Source organism: Somniosus microcephalus, chromosome 25 (assembly GCF_052327205.1).
Source record: "Somniosus microcephalus isolate GS21.2 chromosome 25, FLI_Smic_1.0, whole genome shotgun sequence".
Taxonomy (NCBI): domain Eukaryota; kingdom Metazoa; phylum Chordata; class Chondrichthyes; order Squaliformes; family Somniosidae; genus Somniosus; species Somniosus microcephalus.
The window spans coordinates 54,876,370-54,897,673 of record NC_141011.1 but is presented as its reverse complement, the minus strand read 5'-3'; the positions used below and the strand labels follow the sequence as shown (position 1 = coordinate 54,897,673).

Genomic DNA, 21,304 nt, shown 5'->3' with positions numbered 1-21,304 from the left:
GCCTCCGGCCACCTCGTGGTGCGATCCACCATCGTCAAAAGGTACGTAAAGCCCCGGGAAGGTGGGAGTGGTCCCACTAAGTCGATGTGAATATGATCAAATCGCCGTTCCGGGACCTCGAAGGTGGCGAGCGGGGCTCTGACATGGCGTTGCACCTTGGACCGTTGGCAAACAACACAAGTGTTCGCCCAGTCCCTGACGTCTTTGCGTATTCCCCTCCATACGAATTTGGAGACCAGCAGTTTTTGCGATGCCCGCACTCCAGGGTGCGATAGGCCGTGTAAGGCATCGAAAATCGTACGACGCCATTTAGACGGGACGATCGGACGGGGTGCACCCAGCGAAACGTCGCAGAGCAGAGTGGTACCTGCGGAATGGAAAGGCACATCCCTCGGCTGGAGGCTGTTTGGAACCGAACGAAAACCCTGGGTCTCCGGGTCGTCCGCTTGGTCAACCGCCATCTGTGCGTGGTCAATGCCCAATTGGACGGCCTGGACGGCGGCGCGGGATAGGCAATCGGCGACAACGTTGTCCTTACCGGCCACATGTCGGATGTCGGTGGTGAACTCCGATATGTACGTCAGCTGCCGTTGCTGCCGAGCCGACCATGGTTCCGCAGACTTGGCCATTGCGAACAGCAATGGCTTGTGGTCGACAAACGCGATGAAGCGTCGTCCTTCGAGGAGGAAACGGAAATGGCGGATGGCCAAAAACAAAGCCAACAGCTCTCGATCGAAAGTACTGTACCGGCGTTCATGCCGTTGTAGCTTGCGGCTAAAAAAGGCCAGGGGTTGCCACGCGCTGTCGACCCACTGCTCCTGGACGGCCCCCACCGCGTAGTCTGACGCGTCCGTCGTGAGAGCGATGGTGGCTCCCGGCAGGGGGTGTGCTAACATGGTCGCATTGGCGAGTGCGGCTTTCGTCTCCTCGAAAGCACGATCCATGTCCTGTGACCATACCACAGGGTCCTTTCCTGTCGAGCCTCTGAGGGCCTCATATAGAGGACGCATGAGCTGTGCAGCCCTGGGGATGAAACGATGATAGAAGCTAACCATCCCCAGGAACTCCTGTAAAGCTTTCACGGATTTCGGTTTCGGGAACGCCGCAATTGCTTCCACCTTGACCCGAAGTGGCGTTGCCCCCGTGGGGGTTATGCGGTGGCCCAGGAAATCCAGTTGCGATAGGCCGAAACGGCGTTTGTCCGAGTTAACAATGAGGCCGTGCTGCTGAAGCCGTCTGAAAAGGACCCGAAGGTGGTCGAGGTGTTCCTCCTTGGAGGTGCTGGCAACCAGAATATCGTCCAAATAAACAAACAGAAAGTCAAGGTCCCGCAGGACTGAATCCATGAGGCGCTGAAACACCTGTGCCGCGTTTTTAAGCCCAAAGGGCATTCGCAGGAATTCAAAGAGTCCAAAGGGGGTAATTACCGCTGTCTTTTCGACATCCTGAGGGTGCACCGGCACCTGATGGTAACCACGGACGAGGTCGATTTTGGAGAAGATGGACGTCCCCGCCAAATGTGCTGAGAAATCCTGTATATGGGGAATGGGGTAGCGGTCAGGCGTCGTTATGTCATTGAGGCGGCGATAATCCCCACAGGGCCGCCACCCCCCCCGCCGGGCTTGGGGACGATCTGAAGAGGGGAGGACCAGGGGCTACTGGACCGACAGATGATCCCCATTTTTTCCATCACGGCGAACTCCGCCTTTGCTGCCGCTAGCTTGCTGGGCTCTAAACGTCGCGCCCTGGCGTAAACGGGCGAGCCGGTAGTCGAAATATGGTGCTCCACCCTATGCTTGACGGTCGGAGCCAAAAAGTTGGGTTTCGTCAGCTCGGGGAAATCCTCGAGGAGACGGGCGAAATCGTCGGGCTGCGGCCGCGCACATGAAATCGTGTGTGACGCAGCTGTGCTGCGCGCCCCCGAAATATCGTCGAGCGTGGCGGTGCGAACGAGGCGTCAATTTTTCACGTCCACCAACAGGCCGTTGGCGCCTAAAAAGTCAGCACCCAACAGGGCCTGTGAGATTTGAGCGGTGATGAAATTCCAGCTGAAAAACTGTCCACCGAAACATACTCGGACGAGGCGCTTCCCGCAAGTGCGGATCGAACCCCCGTTGGCCGCTTGCATAGGGGGACCATGGCTGCCGGAGCGAAGGTCTATGACCGAGGCGGGCAGTATGCTGCATTGCGCCCCCGTGTCGCATAGAAAACGACGACCGGAGATGGAGTCGGTTACGTAGGTGAGATTCCCGGAAGCACCGATCGCCATCGCGGCCACGGGGGAAGTACCGGGACCGGCGTGCTTGACTCGCGGCGGTCTATTCGACGGTCTGGTAACGAAACTGCACAGTGAGCGGCAGCAGCGGGCCTTCGGGCCGAAACGGGCGTGGTAGTAGCAGAAACCAGTCGTCGGAGGCGCCTTTGTCGGAGCCGGGGCCGGGCTCTTCATGGCGGGGCGTTGCGCGAGGGCACAGTATTGTTGCCGGACCGCGTAAATCTTATCCGCCTCTTCGGCGAGCGCGACGCAGTCTGCGGTTTCTGCTCGGGCGAGGGACGCCTGTACTTGCTCAGGAAGTTGAGTAAGGAACAGTTCGTGAAACAGAAAGCACTGGGGCTCAGACCCCAGGAGAGTCAGCATATGACTCATCATTTCCGAGGGTTTGGAGTCTCCTAACCCTGGTAGACCCAGTAAACGGCGAGCGCGCTCCGCTTTGGTGAGACCAAATACCTGCAGCAATCGTGTCTTGATGGCGACATACTTGTCAGCAGTCGGAGGACCCTCCAGCAGGCTGATGATTCTCGACGCCGTCGAGCTCTCGAGGGTGGAGACCACGTGGAGATATCTGGTCTGATCCTGAACGATGTTGCGGAGCTCAAATTGCGCCTCGGCTTGCACAAACCAAGAGGCTGCCTGTTGTTCCCAGAATTGGGGGAGCTTCAAGGCCACTGCATTGGCCTCCATCACTGGCCTGTGTTCGGCGTTCACCGCGAAAAACGATCGCGAGGAATCGGGGTCACCAATATAGGAGTCTCTGCACTCCTAACAAAGAATCTATAACTTACTGGAAGTTAACAAACTGAATTTATTGTCTAAGAACTTTACAAAACAAGAAACTACAGGAGAAGCTCAAAACAGGTCTTTTCTCTTTCAATCCACACGAGGACTGGCTGGCCCCGCCCTCTACCTCTGACGTCATGACGTCATCACGTTTCCCGCCGAAGGGGACGTCACGTGACCCACGTAATGATGTCATCGCGTCAGATCGCGATGTTGTCGATCTAGCTCTGTTTAACCAGAGCCAACTTGAAAGGTAATAACATTGGTTACAGACAATTATGTAAGTCACTGTAAGAGTCTCTTAGTGGTTTTGCCACAATACCAGCATTTACCTGATGAAGATAAATCAAGAATTTGTTTATGTAAAGATTGCACGTACGTGAATTTGGCCGGGGTTCAAAACTGAATTAAAATCTTTGGTAATCTAGGAAGAGAAATTAATAAAAAATCTCAGTCATTGTACAATCTCAAGTGATTTTGTTTCTGTGTGTGAGGTTAAACATTATTTTCTGAGCCATCTTTTAGCGCCATGTCTGTAAATTAACTTATTCTTAACATTACGTAGAGAACAAAATATACAAGGGTGTGGGGCCAAAGGGTGAGAACGCTGCCCGTTCCAAGTGATCGGCTGTCACGGCAGGTTAGGTTGCATCCTCAATGATGGTGGAGCCCAGCATGTGAGTGCAAAAGTCAAGGCTGAAGCGTTTGCAACCAACTTCAGCCAGAAGTGTCGAGTGGATGATCCATCTTGGCCTCCTCCTGAGGTCCCCAGCATCACAGATGCCAGTCTTCAGCCCATTCAATTCACTCCACGTGATGTCAAGAAACGGCTGAAGACACTGGATACTGCAAAGGCTATGGGCCCTGACAACATTCCGGCAATAGTACTGAAGACTTGTGCTCCAGAACTAGCTGCGCCCCTAGCCAAGCTGTTCCAGTACAGCTACAACACTGGCATCTACCCGGCAATGTGGAAAATTGCCCAAGTATGTCCTGTCTACAAAAAGCAGGACAAATCCGACCCGGCCAATTACCGTCCCATCAGTCTACTCTCAATCATCAGCAAAGTGATGGAAGGTGTCGTCGACAGTGCTATCAAGCGGCACTTACTCAGCAATAACCTGCTAACTGACGCCCAGTTTGTGTTCCACCAGGGCCACTCAGCTCCTCACTCAGCTCCTGACCTCATTACAACCTTGGTTCAAACATGGACAAAAGAGCTGAACTCAAGAGGTGAGGTGAGAGTGACTGCCCTTGACATCAAGGCAGCATTTGATCGAGTGTGGCATCAAGGAGCCCTAGCAAAACTGAAGTCAATGGGAATCAAGGGGAAAACTCTCCATTGGTTGGAATCATACCTAGCTCAAAGGAAGTTGGCTGTGGTTGTTGGAGGTCATTCATCTCAATCACATGACATCACTGCAGGAGTTCCTCAGGGCAGTGTCCTAGGCCCAACCATCTTCAGCTGTTTCATCACTGACCTTCCCTCCATCATAAGGTCAGAAGTGGGCATGTTTGCTGATGATTGCACACTGTTCAGCACCATTCGAGACTCGTCAGATACTGACGCAGTCCGTGTCCATATGCAGCAAGACCTGGACAACATTCAGACTTGGGCTGACAAGTGGCAAGTAACATTCGCACCACACAAGTGCCAGGCAATGACCATCTCCAACAAGCGAGACTCTAACCATCTTCCCTTGACATTCAATGGCATTACCATCGCTGAATCCCCCACTATCAACATCCTGGGGGTTACCATTGATCAGAAACTGAACTGGACCAGCCATATAAATACTGTGGCTACAAGAGCAGGCCAGAGGCTGGGAATTCTGCGGCAAGTGTCTCACCTCCTGACTCCCCAAAGCCTTTCCACCATCTACAAGGCACAAGTCAGGAGTGTGATGGAATACTCTCCACTTGCCTGGATGAGTGCAGCTCCAACAACACTCGAAGCTCGACACCATTCAGGATAAAGCAGCCCGCTTGATTGGCACTCCATCCACCACCTTCAACATTCACTCCCTCCACCACCGACGCACTGTGGCTGCAGTGTGTACCATCTACAAGATGCACTGCAGCAACTCGCCAAAGCTCCTTCAACAGCACCTTCCAAACCCGCGACCTCTACCACTTAGAAAGACAAGGGCAGCAGACGCATGGGAACATCACCACCTACAAGTTCCCCTCCAAGCCACACACCATCCTGACTTGGACCTGTATCGCTGTTCCTTCTCTGTCGCTGGGCCAAAATCCTGGAACTCCCTTCCTAACAGCATTGTGGGTGTACCTACACCATATGGACTGCAGTGGTTCAAGAAGGCGGCTCACCACCATCTTCTCAAGGGCAATTAGGGATGGGCACTAAATGCAGGCCTAGCCAGCGACGCTCACATCCCATCAATGAATAAAAAAAAAAAATTTTTAAACACCTTTTGTCACAGTCGGGCACTCCGGGTCTATCCAAAGATTGTACACAAGGGACTCCCGGTCTCTGCCGGTGTCATTGGAGGAGTCACAGACATTATCAGAGAAGCAGCACAGGAGGGTTGATTTGTATTGTATCAACTTTCTATCAACTGGAGATTGATAGATTGATGTTGGTGCAATCTAGGAGCAGGTCACTAAATACTTGAAAGAAGCAGGAAGAAAGAGAGAGAAATTTAGGCCTCCGATTTCCTTAGAAATTCCAACGAGAAATGCAGGGAGCCGGTTGCACCAGGACTCCGTGATGTCTGGGATGTTCTGGTTGACCCTAAAAGACGCAGAACCTCCTCTCGCCTCATACAAGGCCAGTGACATCAAGGGGTGGCCCAGGGGTGAAGCTGGGGGGGGGTCAGGGACTCCCTACTCTGGGAGTTCCCACTTCTCCTGCTCAGTCTTGGGGCTGAGGTCGCTGCGATGAGGTGTAGCAGCCACCATGCAAGCTCAAGTGGTCAAAATTACACCGAGGCCCCAAGGGGAGACGGCTGGTGACCCCTGCACCCTCCACATTGGTGGGGGATTTTCTGGCCACTTGTGAGGGGGGGCTGCTGGGAACCAGGGAAGCCCCCAAATTAGCTGCACACCCACTGATTGTGCAAACTCTAGTGTGGGAGGGCACCAGCGGGTGTGATCCCAGTGTAACTGCCCAGATCGCAGCCTGCAGCATTTCAGGGCCAAAAACCTTCATATTCCAAGACCTGGATTTGATTCCGGCCCCAGAGATGGTTAAGTGAAATGAATTTGGATAATTCTGATCCATCTTACAGCATAGAACTGATTACAGAATGCACAACTGGCACAAGAGTGCGAATGAAAATATTATTTGGAAAGGAAATTAATTAATTAATTAATTGTCTGCTCCCAAACTCTCCAATCCGCAATTTTCCACCCACAAGAATAAATCACAATCAGAAAGTCACGGGCTGGGAATATAGAAGCCTCAACATTTAGCTTCACACATGAATAGCCGTCACTTTGAGGTACTGGAGGGCTGTCAGAGCCCAAGGAATTACACACCAGCATGTTAACATCTTTTAACTCCTTACCCCTTACATCCTGTCAGTGATGAAATGAACGACATAGTTAAACAAGCAGATAATAATCAAGGAACTTAATCATGGCAATTGGAACCTGAACTATCACCAACAATTTCACAATTCTGACTAATAAAAATATAATTTGATTCATTCCATCATCAGGCATAAAAGTCTTGATAATAGATTGATAGATAATTTCCACTCCTGGCTGGCCTCCCACATTCTACCCCACGTCAACTTGAGGTCATCCAAAACTCTGCCGCCCATGTCCCTCGCACCAAGTCCCGTTCACCCATCCCCCCTGTGCTCACTGACGCTCCTGGTTAAGCAATGCTTTGTTTTAAAATTCTCATTCTTGTTTTCAAATCCCTCCATGGCCTCACCCCTCCCTGTCTCTGTAATCTCCTCCAGCCCCCACCCCCTGAAATATCTGTGCTCCTCTAATTCTGCCCTCTTGAGGATCCCTGATTATAATCGCTCAACCATTGGCGGCCGTGCCTTCTGTTGCCGAGGCCCTAAGCTCTGGAATTCCCTCCCTAAACCTCTCCGCCTCTCTACCTCTCTCTCCTCCTTTAAGACGCTCCTTAAAACCTCCCTCTTTGACCAAGCTTTTGGTCACCTGCCCTAATTTCTTATGTGGTTCGGTGTCAATTTTTTGTCTTATAATACTCCTGTGAAGGGCCTTGGGACGTTTTACTACGTTAAAGGCGCTATATAAATACAAGTTGTTGCTGTTGTTGTCTATTTGGGTTAAAACCTTGTCGCCTCTGACTGACCAGGTACAAGGCCACAGGAGGTCCTTGTGTATGTGTGTGTCTACAGGACCAATATGTTTAATTACTGTTCTGCTGAAGCCTTCCCCCGTCTCTTTCTCTTTGAGATGCTGATTGAGACACTGCATTTCCAGCATTTCCAGTTTCGGTTACTGTACATTTTCCATTTCTAGGCTGAGCTTCCACATCTCTCAATATCAATGACACTCGGTCTCTCAGCACAGCCTTTACAATAATGTCACAACCCTGTTCATGTTGCATCCGCATTCCAGTCCCAAAGACAACAAATTTAAAACGTTTTCAATTTCTGTGAGTTTGCAAAGAAAAACTTTTGTCAAATTGTACCTTATCCCTGGTGACACGCTGAGCCTTCAGGACCATCGACTTGCAATTCCAAACCTGGAGTAAATGGATTCCGAGGAGATTGGGAAAGCAATCATTATTCTGCGGGGTCGATGGAACCAAATCGATCTGGATTTTTCCCGACTGATTTTGCCCTCCCAAAGTCAACGGGATGCCCTCCATTCACATAAATAGCATCTGCTGCCATTTGAGGCTGAAGTTTGTTTTTGAATTTCAAGATATACAGGCCTAGGGAAGAAAGCTAAAACTGTACACGTCAAAATCTATCTTCTATATATATAAAAGGATACGTCTGTCTGTCTGTCTGTCTGTCCTTCGGTGTGTGTCTGTCCGGCTATGCACTCTAAAGTTATAGAGCGTACCTACACGTCGTTACATCAAAAGAAAGCTTACGATTCCAAAACGGTCATAAGCGTATTTACGTTTCGGCCGGACAAAAATTGCGCCCGCGGTATCCAAAAAACGTTCAAAATTCCGCTCTTTAGCATCTCATTATCCGCTCATTAGCAATAGAGTGACGTCGAGGTCGACCAATCATACGCCGGGTTCCTGGCGTGTGCGGGCGGGCCCTCCTACAGTCGAGTGACGGGACGATTGACCAATCCTACGCTTCGGTGACCTGACGGTCGACCAATCGGTGCGTGTGTGGGCGGGCCTTATCGTTCTGAACCGAGGTGAGTCGCCGCCATCTTGATTCCAAACTTTTCATTTCTTTTTCCCGCTTTCTGCGTGTTTCTTTTCAAATCTACATTTCCAGCAAAAAAAAAGTTGCTTTTAAAAGACAAATTGTTTTTTAAAAAAGTTAATTAATTTGTAAATCTTTTGCCTAACCTCTATAATTTTCCTACCTTTCACCGTTTTTCCAGGCCTCAAAGCCTGGGCGTCTGTTGACCAGCCACGCCCGAGCTAGGCGCCTCCCGTCGCGATCGACAAAAGGCCAGCGATCGCCGCCATCTTTGTGAAGGCTGGAGGGGGCGGGCCTGAGCTGAGCGTCGCCACTGCCGCCATCTTAGTAAAGGCGGGCGGGGCGGGAGTCAGCATCCGCGTCATCTTCTGCCCGGAGCGCAACTTGAGTCCGGCCGGGCCTCACTCGGTAGGTTGCGCGGCGGTGTCTCTCTGGTCTTGAAGCCAGCTCGGGCGGGGTGCGGGGCTCGGGAAGGCGGAGCTCGGGAGAGCGGGAGGGCGGGGCTCCAGAGAGCGGGAGGGCGGGGCTCCGGAGAGCGGGAGGGCGGGGCTCGGGAGGGCGGGGCTCGGGCTGAGACATGTCAGTGCGTGGGGCGGCACGGAGCTCCGCGGAGCCATCGGGTCTGCTAGCTCCCCCCCTCCCTTTCTCCCCCCACACCCCCCCTCCCCTCCCCTCTTCCTCCCCCCCTCCCCTCCCCCCCATCTCCCCCTCCCCTCCCCCCCCTTCCCCTCCCCCTCCCCTCCTCTCTCCCCCCCCTCCCCACTCCCCCCACACCCCCCTCCCTCCCCCCCACACACACCCTCCATTCCCCCCCTCCCCCTCCCCTCCCCTAGGAAGGAGGTGGGGCGATAAATCAAGCACTAATGACCTCAGTGGGGCGCTACAGGGGCGCTACCGGCAGAGTGCTAATGAATTTCAGGTGCAATGTATTCAGCATTGATCCTTCACACTGGCCCCTTCCAGCTCCTAAAGGGGAGGTTGCATCACTGGGCAGATGCTCATTTTCAGCATTGCTGCCATTGAGGCGACCTGTGAGCGAGTGAATCTCCCGATGGCTGTGGCTGTTCCCACTCCCTGGGACAGAGCTGGTCGAGGGCGTCCTGCAAGGCCATCTGTAGTCTGTGGCACTGATACTCAGCAGCCTTCCACCAGCCCTGCTGCAGCCACTGGGGAGACACTACGTAGGAGCAGTAGATTAGGAAAGGAGACTGTAAAGAGGGAGGCAAGGGTTTATACAAGGCTGATTAGTCAATATTGTTGTATATATGTGGTTACTGGTTTTTGATAAATTTATTACTGTAATGTTGCAGATTTGGTGCTGTGTCTCATGTCTCAGTTCTGGGGTGTGGTACGGAATCACAAAGTGATGGAATGATGGCAACGTTCTCAACAACCGCAGAGGACTCGGGGTCACGGACCGACCTTGCAGAACGCTGATTGAGTTGCTGCCTCCTCCATCGCTGCTGTTCGTCCTCCTGTTCCTCCTTCTCCTCCTCTTCTTCCTCCTCCTCCACCTCCTCCTCGTCCTCATTATCCTCCTCCTGAGGTGGTGCGGCTAAGCCTGGTGGCAATGGCTGGGTCCTCATAATGGCCAAGTTGTGCAGCAGACGACGACGAAAAGTGACACCCGCTCAGCCGAGTACTGGAGGGTTCCTCCCGAGCAGTCAAGGCAGCGGAACTGTTGTTTGAGCACTCCGATGGTCTGCTCAATGATGTTCCTGGTGGCAGCATGGCTCTCATTATATGAGTGCTGAGCACGAGTGTTGGGGTTGTGGAGGGGAGTCATGAGCCAGGTGGAGAGCGGATAACCTTTGTCTCCCAGCAGCCATCCGCAAGCTTCATGTGGAGGCTGGAATAGATCTGGCCCACTGGTCTGGCACAGGATGAAGACATCATGGCTGCTGCCAGGATAGCGGGCATTGACGGTCAGGATTTGCCCTGTGTGGTCGCATACCAACTGCACATTAAGTGAGTGGTAGCCTTTGCAGTTATGGAATACCTCAGGATTGTTATGAGGTGCCCGCAAAGTGATGTGGGTGCAGTCAATGGCGCCCTGCACCATGGGGAAGCCCACAATCCTGGCAAAGCCACATGTCGCTCGCGCTGCTTCTCTCTGCTCATGGGGAAGGAAATGTAATCCCTTCTCCTTCTGTACAGAGCATCTGTGACCTGGCAGATGGAGCAATGGACGGCGAACTGGGAGATGTTGGAGATGTTGCCTGTTGCACACTGGAATGATCCACTGGTGTAGAAATTGAGGGGGACGGTGACCTTGACTACCAATGAGAGAGCCGTGGTGGTCCTGATCTCAGGCTCGAGGTCTGGCTGCAGGAGGTGGCAGAGTTCTGTGACCAGATCCTTGCTGAAATGGAGCCTTCTAACACACTGGTCCTCAGTGAGATTGATGCAGGAGATCTGCTGCCGGAATACCCTGGGTGGGTAAGGCCTCCTGTTGAGAGCCGTTGCCCCTCCTCCCTCTGGCCACATGTTGCACTCTTTCTCTGAGCCTCAGTTGCCTCTGACGTTGACGCTGGAGGGTGAGGGCCAGTGTCAGTACAGCCCCCATGAAAGGATCCAAATATTGCACTTTCAAATCTCCACTCAATGAAATGCAATAATCTTTATTTGCCAGAACACTCGTTAAAATGCAAAATGCTCAAATCGGTCAAAAGGCCTCTTTGTTGATGTGAAACTAACAAAGCAGCATTGTTGGCCCACGAAAACTACACCTGGTGTGGACGCCTTTAAATAACATCCGACCGAAGGCCGCCTCCTCTACCTGTCGTTGTTAATGGCAGGCGCACAAGCAGGGGGCCAGAGGGAATTTTTCTACCGGGGCGCTGCGCACGGCAATGATGTCACAATCTCCAGGCGCAGGTGATCGGGGCGCAACGTCTTACCGCCGCCGCAAGCCTCTGGCCGAATTTAGCAGGAGGCGTTGACATCGCCGCGCCCGGTCGCAAACCCGGAGGCGGTAACGGGAGGCGCAAAGGGCCCCAATTTCTGGCCCTAACTTTCTCCCAAACCTTCAGCCCACATGACACCACCCATACACGGTGATAACGACAGCCCCTAGGCACACTCTGCATGACCACCTCCACGATCATGATCTGTCAAGGGTAATTGAATATCCTTCAAAACCACAACTCGATGAGCAGTATAAGTGCGTGTCTAAATGCAGCAAAGGCAAAGTGCTCTGAAACAGATCAACGGGAAAATTAAAAGGCAGATTAGGAAAAAGAACAGCCTTTGCAATTCTTGTAGGAAGAAGGGAAAGGGTGACTATCGGGCCAAGAATAAGATTATACAGAAGCCGATCAAAAAGAGATTTGAGGTGTGGGGAAAGAACTGGAGAGGGTCGGAGCGGCTGCAAAACTTAATGCCAAAAATTCTTCCAATACCGTACCAGCATGAAGGTAGTCAAAGAGGAAGTTACAACCGTAAGGGATCCAAATGGAGTTGAACATGAAGATGAATGGGAGATAGCAAACTTGCTAAATGACTACTTTTGGGAGGCTTTTACTAAAGAAAAGCCTAACAACATACCATTCAATGTTAAACACACATCGGATCTTTGATATTTGCATGAAGTACAAGATCTAAATAAGTCTGGGACTGACTGGATTGCTCTACAGAGAGCCAGCATGGACTCGATGGGCCGAATGGCCTCCTTCTGTGCCGTTATGACTCTGTGACGCTAAGGCGCTGAACAGCAATATATTTCCTGGGATTAATGAACTATGTCCCAAAATACTTAGATAAGGATGGAGATTTGTGATGGACTGATGGTCATTTTATGGAAGTCAGACGAGATTAGAATATAGTTGGAGTCAAGCACCAGCATAGGCACGATAAGCTGAATTGCCTCCTTCTGTGCTGTGAATTCTGTGACTGATTCAACAACAGTTAACTATCCGAGCACAGCAGATGAACAGTGCATGAGGAGACACAAGATCGCCAAGGAGGCTGTGACTGGTTTATGTCAACTGGGCTACAAAGTCCTACAGAGGCTGGCCTGCCATGAGTGCACTGGAGGAAAGCATGGATGGGAAAGCCACTCTCATTAGGTACCAGTCTCAGCTCTGAGTCAGAAGGCTGTGGATTCAAACCCCACTCCAGGAGCTGAGCACATAGTCAAGGCTGACACTTCAGTGCAGTACTGAGGAAAACTGCGCGATTGGAGATACCGCCTTTCAGATTAGCTGATAAACTGAGGACCGCTCCCTCCGAGACACCCTGGTCCACTCCTCAATCACCCCCAGCACCCCTTCCCCTTCGCCTGGCACCTTCCCGTGCAAGCGCAGGAGATGCAACACCAGCCCTTATACCTCCCCCCTTCCCACTGTCCAGGGCCCCAAACACCCTTTCCAGGTCGTCGTCGTACGTGTCTTCACACTGTTCCCTTTGGGGAACTGTATGAAGTGGTGGAAGGATTTCTGGCCGCGTTTAACGCTCCTTCCGTGACCGTAACCATCTTCGTACCAGCCATTAGGGTGGTTAGTCCTATGGCGGGAGGGTTTTACGGGCTCCCACAACCCATACGGGGGGGGGGCCAACCACACCCATGGACGCAAGTATCCCGCTGGATGTCAACCCAGAATTTAGAGCCGGAGTTCCAACTCCACTTGCCGGGACTGTCTGGAGCGGGGTTCGAAACCCTACACCTTCTGGCCCAGCAGCGGGGATACTACTGCTACGCCAAAGGCCCACTCCCCTTTCCAGGTTAAACAGCGATTTACTTGTACTTCTTGCAATCTAGTATACTGTATTTGCTGCTCACTATGCGGTCTCCTCTACAATGGGGAGACCAAACGCAGATTGGGCGACCGCTTTGCGGAACACCTCCGTTCAGTCCGTAAGGGTGACCCTGAGCTTCCGGCCGCCTGTCATTTTAATTCACCGCCCCATTCCCACTCAGACCTCACCGTACTCGGGCTCTTGCATTGTTCCACGGAAACCCAGCGTAAGCTCGAGGAACAGCACCTCATCTTCCGATTAGGCACTTTACAGCCTTCCGGACTCAATATCGAGTTCAACAATTTCAGATCATAACCTCGGCCCCCATTACATTTTTACTTATATTTTTTATCCACACCTTTGTTTTGGCCCTCCCCCCCCCCCACCTTTTCTCTCCCACATGGCAGCTGTCTCCCATTCTGCCAGCACATTTCACACCTAATCTAGAGCCGTCTTTTGTCTCCACTAGTCCTATCACCATCTCGTCTGGTTTTGAATACCTCTTAATGTCTCTTCACTTCTCTTTTGTTCTTTCATCCCCATTTCCCAGCCCCCAAACTGGCCTTTTAATCTGTTTCATTTCCTGTGTTTTTTCAGTCCTGACGAAGGGTTTCGACCTGAAACGTTGACTCTATTTCTCTCTCCACGATTGTTGCCTGGCCTGCTGAGTTTTTCCAGCATTTTTTTGTTGTTATAACTGAGGACCCATGTTGCCTGTTCAGGTGGACATAAAAGACCCCGTGGTATTATCCAAATATGAGTGGCCTGGTCAATATTCCTCCCTCAATTAACACCATCAAAAACAGATCATCTGGCCATTTATCTAATGGGATCTTGCTGTGCATAAACTGGCTGCTGAATTTGCCTACATAAAGAAGGGAAGACAGACTTGCATTTATATAGCGCCTTTCACGACCTCAGGATGTCGCAAAGCGCTTTACAGCCAATGAAGTACTTTTTGAAGTGTAGTCACTGTTGTAATGTAGGAAACACGGCAGCCAATTTGTGCACAGCAAGCTCCCACAAACAGCAATGTGATAATGACCAGTTTAGTGATGTTGATTGAGGGATTAATATTGGTCCAGGACACCGGGGATAATTCCCCTGCTCTTCTTCAAATAGTGTCATGGGATCTTTTATGTCCACCTGAGAGAGCAGACGGAGCCTCAATGACTGCAATTCAAAATCAATTCATTGCCCGTAAAGCACTTTGGGACAACTCGATGATGAATGTGATGATCATCTCACTGCTCCATCAGCAAAGTAGTCCCAGGACAATGTTTAATATATTAAAAAAAGGTCCTGCGAATACTTTACGAGCAAAGCAGTGAGAGTCTGCTGAGTTGAGCAGGTTATCTGAAAGAGCTCTGGGAGTGTGACATTTTGAAACAATTATCGTAACAACTGATCTGGGGAAATGACTGCTCATGGAGACAGGGTTAGCAAAGAGGCCTGAACAAAGACACTTTTATAGGTTAAAGGGGAGAAATTCATTATCGCCCCATTGGGGGCAGTAACCTTTGAAAACTTAGCGTCAGATGCTAATGAGTCCCAGCTTTCACGAAATTGGGTTTAGTGCTCCAGGAAGGAAGTGGAGCGAGCGCGCCACTCCTTCCCGGAGCAAGCGCGCCGCTCCTTCCTGGAGCGAGCGCGCCGCTCCTTCCCGGAGCACTAAAGGACGCAGGCGGGCGGTAGTGGTGCATCACTGCGCAATGTCCCGTGCAGTGCTGCCGCGTTCCGAGGCTCCTTCCCTCCCTTAAAGGGAAGGCCCATCGCATTGGGACCAGTCAGCTGGTCCCCGACAGCGGCCGCGATCCGGGCCCATCAGCCCCACGCACTCCAGCAGAGCGCCGGGCTAATCAATCGCGGCCCAGGACAATTAAAAAAAAATTGACCAAAACCATTTCAAAAATTTAGGCACTTACCTCAACAACCGCCCCTTTAACTTTCGCCCCCCCCCCCCCCCCCCGAAGCGCCCGGCCTCCCGATCAACGCCTCCCGTCGCTCTCGGTGTCACCGTCTGCCGATGATGTAGGGGGCGGAACTGAAGCTCGGGTCTGGGGCGCTACCGGGGCGATGCGCGCAGTGATGACGTCACGATCTCCGGGTGAAGGAGATCGCGGTGCGAAGTCTTACCGCTGCCGCAAACCTCTCACTGAATTTCGCGGGAGTCGTTCAGCTCACCGCACCCGGGCGGTAAGTCGTTAGCGCCCCTTAGCGCCCCCACCGGAGGCGATAACGGGAGGCGCTAAGGAGGCCAGTTTCTAGCCCTAAGTCTTAGTGACTAGATTCTGGACCCCGCTTATTAACACATCATTTCGGTCAGTCTTTTCCCTTTTATTATTCTTATTCAGTACAATTGTGTCAATTTTTTTTAATGCATTCTCGGGATGTGGGCGTCGCTGGCAGGGTCAGCATTTATTGCCCATCCCTAGCTGCCCTTGAGAAGGTGGTGGTGAGCTGTCTTCTTGAACCGCTGCAGTCCGTGTGGTGAAGCTGCTCCCATATTGCTGTGAGGGGGGGAGTTCCAGGATTTTGACCCAGCGACGATGAAGGAACGGCCGATATATTTCCAAGTCAGGATGGTGTGTGACTTGGAGGGGAACTTGGAGGTGGTGGTGTTCCCATGCGCCTGCTGCCCTTGTCCTTCTAGGTGGAAGAAGTCGCGGGTTTGGGAGGTGCTACCGAAGAAGCCTTGGCAAGTTGCTGCAGTGCGTCTTGTAGATGGTACACACTGCAGCCACGGTACGCCGGTGGTGGAGGGACTGAATGTTTAAGGTGGTGGAGGGAGTGAATGTTTAAGGTGGAAAATTTGCCACTAAATTGACTTCATAATAGACGTTTCCCCTCTCTTAGGTGGTATTTTTTATAGTCAACAGAGGGGCTCAATCTACTTAAGGTAAATTGCTATTAAGAAAACTACATTGCTGAACCTCACCCAGTTTGTAAAGTTTAACTGCACTTACTGAGTCTGTTTGTGGGAGCGCTGTAACATTCACCCAGCAGGGGGAGCTGAATGAATTGGAGATTCTTTACGTTGTGTGATCCAACAACCATTTCTTCACACTGATTCCCCCTGTAACTTCTATCAGACTTCCCCATGGGCCACAAGCAAAGGAAATGGTTGTTTTGTGTATATTTCTGCTTTACACGGGAATGTACAGGGACCATGGTCAACGTTAAGATATTTGCCTGAGTTTCATGGATTAGAAAACTTTTCAATCCCAGTCGATAATCTTTCCCCGCCCAGGGCTTTTCTCGGATCAAAGAATAAAGTACGTTGGAACTATTTACAGTGGCTATCAGTCTTGTACTGTTGCTTGCTCAGTCTGTCAATCTGTTTTCAAATCAGAATCAACGCATCCTTGCAGGGTTAGTTGACTCTTAAAGATTAATGTCGTCAGTCACTGTAATTCGAAGCAAGGTTATGCACCAAACCAGCTTATGCAAGCTTTTTAAAAAAAATATATGAAGTGCCTGCTTAAACAAGGATCATGCTTGTGTGTAGTGCAGAGCTTAATAGTATCGCGTAAACTCAGCCATTCTAGATTACGAACACACGCCTTCATAGGATCCTGACAATGTACTGTGCGAGTGTGGTATCTAGTTGTAGAGTATTTCCACTTTGATTTGTTGGGAAACCGTTTGATTTTAATTCCGTTATTTTGTTGCGACAAGAAAGAAACATCTATTTTTTTTTTATTTTAGCAGTTTTTAAAAAATTATTTTCAAATCTATGACCTTCCCACTTTGACCAGCCAGCAGGTGGTGTCACTAAGAGTGAGGCGGTCGGGGCTATTAACCGCTCCATGGGCTGTATTGACAATTTTCTTCCCCGTTTTTCCTCCCCTCCTGGTACCTTCTGCTGGGGTGCAGCTGAACGCTACCAGCAGCCCCTCATTCAGGGGACTGTTGTGCCCTGTGACCCTGTACAATGAGCGACAGTGGGCGATTAAAAAAAAGAAAGACCTGCATTTATAAAACGCCTTTCACGACCTCACAAAGCGATTTACAGCCAATGAAGTACTTTTGAAGTGGAGTCACTGTTGTAATGTGGGAAACACGGTATCCAATTTGTGCACAGCAAGCTCCCGCAAACAGCAATGTGATAATGACCAGATAATCTGTTTTAGTGATGTTGGTTGAGGGATAATTATTGGCCCCAGGACACCAGGGAGAATTCGCCCTGCTCTTCTTTGAAATAGTGCCATGGGATCTTTTACGTCCACCTGTGAGAGCAGACGGGGCCTCGGTTTAACGTCTCATCCGAAAGACAGCACCTCCGACAGTGCAGCACTCCCTCAGCACTGCACTGGACTGGAGTGTCAGCATGGATTATTGTACTCAAATCTCTGGAGTGGGACTTGAACCCACGACCTTCTGACTCAGAGGTGAGAGTGCTGCCCACTGAGCCACACAGACAGGTCCACTGATAATGGATAGTTTGAAATGGTGACCTTCCTAGTTTGTATGATGCACTATTGCACCATGTGGTGAAATTATTCACTGTGCCGCAGGGAGAGGCAACTTCTACCCGATTAGCAGCAATGTCACCCATGGACAGGAAGTACAGGAAGACAGGGACGGCAGGATGACTCAGTGCTTTTTTAAACAGGTGCAAAAGTATGACATTTAATAGTCCAACCGAACACTCCATAATCTCAACAGTGACAGGCAGGCAAGGGTGACAGGTAAATACAGAACCCAAACTTAATGACCGTTTGATTGGAATGTGAATGTGACTTCATCTGTAATCCTAACCATTAATTGATCATGACAAGGTAAAACACATTTCCAGCATACTTTGAACATTCATAGCTAGGTGGATTTTGCATCTACGTTTTGAAAGGTAATTAATTATACAGAATTAACCTTTGGTTCTTAAATCATATCCACAACATGAATTCACAGTGGAATGAGTAAGGTGCCAGATTGTGGCTTTTGGGAAAGTAGAAACAGCGTACGGCCTCCGTCAGTGTTCCCAGTAAGCTGCGATTTGTTCTGGTGTCCATACTTAAGAAAGGACATACTTGCTCTCGAGTCAGTACAAAGAAGGTTCACTCGGTTAATCCCGGGGATGAGGGGATGGACATATGAGGAGAGGTTGAGTAGATTGGGACTCTACTCATTGGAGTTCAGAAGAATGAGAGGCGATCTTATTGAAACATATAAGATTGTGAAGGGGTTGGATCGGGTGGATGCGGGGAGGATGTTCCCGATGATGGGTGAAACTAGAACTAGGGGGCATAGTCTTAGAATAAGGGGCTGCTCTTTCAAAACTGAGATGAGGAGGAACTACTTCACTCAGAGGGTGGTAGGTCCATGGAATATGCTGCCCCAAAAAGCTGTAGAAGCTACATCATTACATAAATTTAAAACAGAAATAGACAGTTTCCTAGAAGTAAAGGGAATTAAGGGTTACGGGGAGCGGGCAGGAATTTGGACATGAGTCTAGGTTCGGATCGGACATGGCCCTGTGGGTAGCGGAGCGGGCCCAGGGGCCGTGTAGCCTGATCCTGCTCCTATTTCGTGTGTCTAATTCTGTTAGATTCAGGAGATGGTTCTGTGATAGTAGATTGGCGGTTAGGATCAGATCAGCCATGATCTTATTGAATGGCGGAGCAGGCTCGAGGGGCCGATTGGCCTACTCCTGCTCCTATTTCTTATGTTCTGCGTGGCCGGTTTCTATTAGTACGCTTGCCCGGTATTTACGGGGTTAAAGCTGGTGAGTGGCCTGTCCAGGACCTTTCCCATTACTGCACGCGTGCACCTCAGCGAGAACAATGGTCCCTGTCACACACAGTCCCTGCTTACCGCGGGCAGCCGCCTATATCTGGCTAGTGGCACTAACCATTTGCCGTTACCATAGGAGCCCATTACAAAGACACCGATTACAATGTATTAAGCGCGCTGACTATTTCGGGCATTTCCATCCCTGCTTACCTGGTACTTACTCATTTAAACTGCTCTGCTGATTTCAGCCAAAGTCGGGTCTTCGAGCCATTGTTTACACCTCATTAAAGTGCGATTACATTAGTGATGAGATTCTGGATGCAGCTGCCAATAGTTAGGAGAGCCGTTGCTAAGCGAGATATTCTGTCTTTTTTAAATATGTGGCTTACTCACATTTCTGGTTTTACCGTCCACTGCGTACAGTGAGCAAATTGCGTTAGCGCCAACATGCTCGCTATAAACGGTGGGGACTTTTTAGAAACGAGTATATACGAGTCGCTCTCCCATGGCATCGTACACGGGGAGTCAAGACCAAATGTAGTCTTCTGGTGAAGCAGAGCTAGCGGGCAGGGGGTAACTGGACTCAGCTGTGAAAATATTATTCAGTCCTCATTTTAATAACATAGGTATGTCCATGTTTTTCTATTTCGATTATAAAATCCTATGTCCATATTTATAATCTAATCTGCCTATGTAAACCTGTCACATTGTAATTAGATCCTCCTGCCAGTGGTGCTGCTGGAGTGCCTCCACTGGGTGGAGGGTGTCATTGCAGCGTGACAAGTTTACATTATAAATGTGAAGAGGTGAATTTATAATAGAAAAATGACAGGAATTGTGAACAGATGGAAGATTTTGAATATATTATAGATGGAGCAGACTGTGACATCGATTTGTTGATGTTCTCCTTGGAGCAGAGAAGGCTAAGAGCAGATTTGATAGAGGTGTTCAAAATCATAGAGTAAATAGAAATTGTTTCCAATGGCTGAAGGGTCAATAATCAGAGGGCACAGATTTAAGGTGATTGGCAAAAGAACCAGAGGCGACAGGAGGAAAAACCTTTGTATGCAACAAGTGGTTAGGATTTGGAATGCGCTGCCTGATAGGGTAGTGGATAATGATCCAATAGTAGCCTTGAAAAGGGAATTGAATAAATACTTGGAGATAAAATTGCAGGGCTATGGGGAAAGAGTGGGGGAGGGGGACTAACTGGATTGCTCTTCGAAAGAGCCGGCGCTCAGGAGGAGTGCCGGGCTGAACGATCGCGGCCAGCACCTCACATACAAAGGTGAAAGAGGGCAGGAGCTGGCAGTCACCAAAATAACAATGGCCGCCCGACACCTGCCTTTTAAATTGCGCCGCCGCCCGCTACCACTGCTGCAAAATCGCCCCCGACCCTGTCGCACATATCGCCCGGCGATAGGTCAGGGGGCGCAAGGGAAGTTTGCGGCCGGGACGCGAGTGAGGCGCTGCGCACGGTGTCATCGCCAGCACAGCGGAGCGGGGCACTGCGCACGGTGTCATCGCCGGCACAGCGGAGCGGGACACTGTGCACGGTGTCATCGCCAGCACGGTGTCATCGCCGGCACAGCAGAGCGGGGCACTGCGCACGGTGTCATCACCGGCACAGCGGAGCGGGGCACTGCGCACGGTGTCATCGCTGGCACAGTGTCATCGCCGGCACAGAGGAGTGAAGCGGGGCACTACCGGCTACCGCCACTGCTAACCTCCCGCTGAATCTCACGGGAGGCGTTAGCGGCGCCGCGTCCGGGCGCTAGGGCAATTGCACCCCATTAATGCCCCCTGTGGGCGCGGACGAGAGGCGCGAAGCAACCCAATTTCTAGCCCTGTGATTCTATGTAATTGCCATGTGACAGGGTGATTGACATACATTTGCAAAAGTTTAATTAAACTCTCAGAGTCCAAATACAAAATGTTTCACAGGATTCTATTCATGATGATCGGTTCAGCAGCTGAGAAAACATAATGTGCAGGATTGATTTCATTTAGTATTCTGTGTATAGCCAGGTGTGAACCGAGCTTTCGTCACTTGTTTCTTTCTTTTCCTAGCTTGTCAAACACAAGTTGATCGACCACGGCCCATTTTGGCACGGTCAGATTGATTCCAGTCACCCCGAACAGGTGTGAGGTCGGATAAGTCTGCTGACTCGTGTTCGAGTTTAAATCTCAGGTCGATGCAGCACAACTTCACCCAACGTGATGGGAAACAGAAACCTCACCATCCATTGGTCAACGGGCAGAAACCCGCACAACAGTAAGAAAAAATAGAATTAACTAGTAATTATTAATAATAATCCAACACATTTGAATATTCCAACATCTAATTCTTAACAAACAGTAAACAGCTGTAGAAATTATACTTGTAGAACTTGGCAACCACTGTTCTGTAACAAGCGATTCCCAGGAACATCAT

General features: G+C 50.5%; 1 protein-coding gene across 1 annotated transcript in view; it reads left to right on the top strand.

Annotated features, from left to right (window-relative positions):
* cfap74 (cilia and flagella associated protein 74) overlaps positions 1-21,061 on the top strand; it is a 306,038-nt gene extending 284,977 nt beyond the window's left edge. The window contains exon 40 of the transcript XR_015073585.1: positions 20,941-21,061. The gene's annotated coding sequence lies outside the window, so the exon portion shown is untranslated. The remainder of the gene's footprint in view (positions 1-20,940) is intronic.
* The last annotated feature ends 243 nt before the right edge of the window (positions 21,062-21,304 follow it).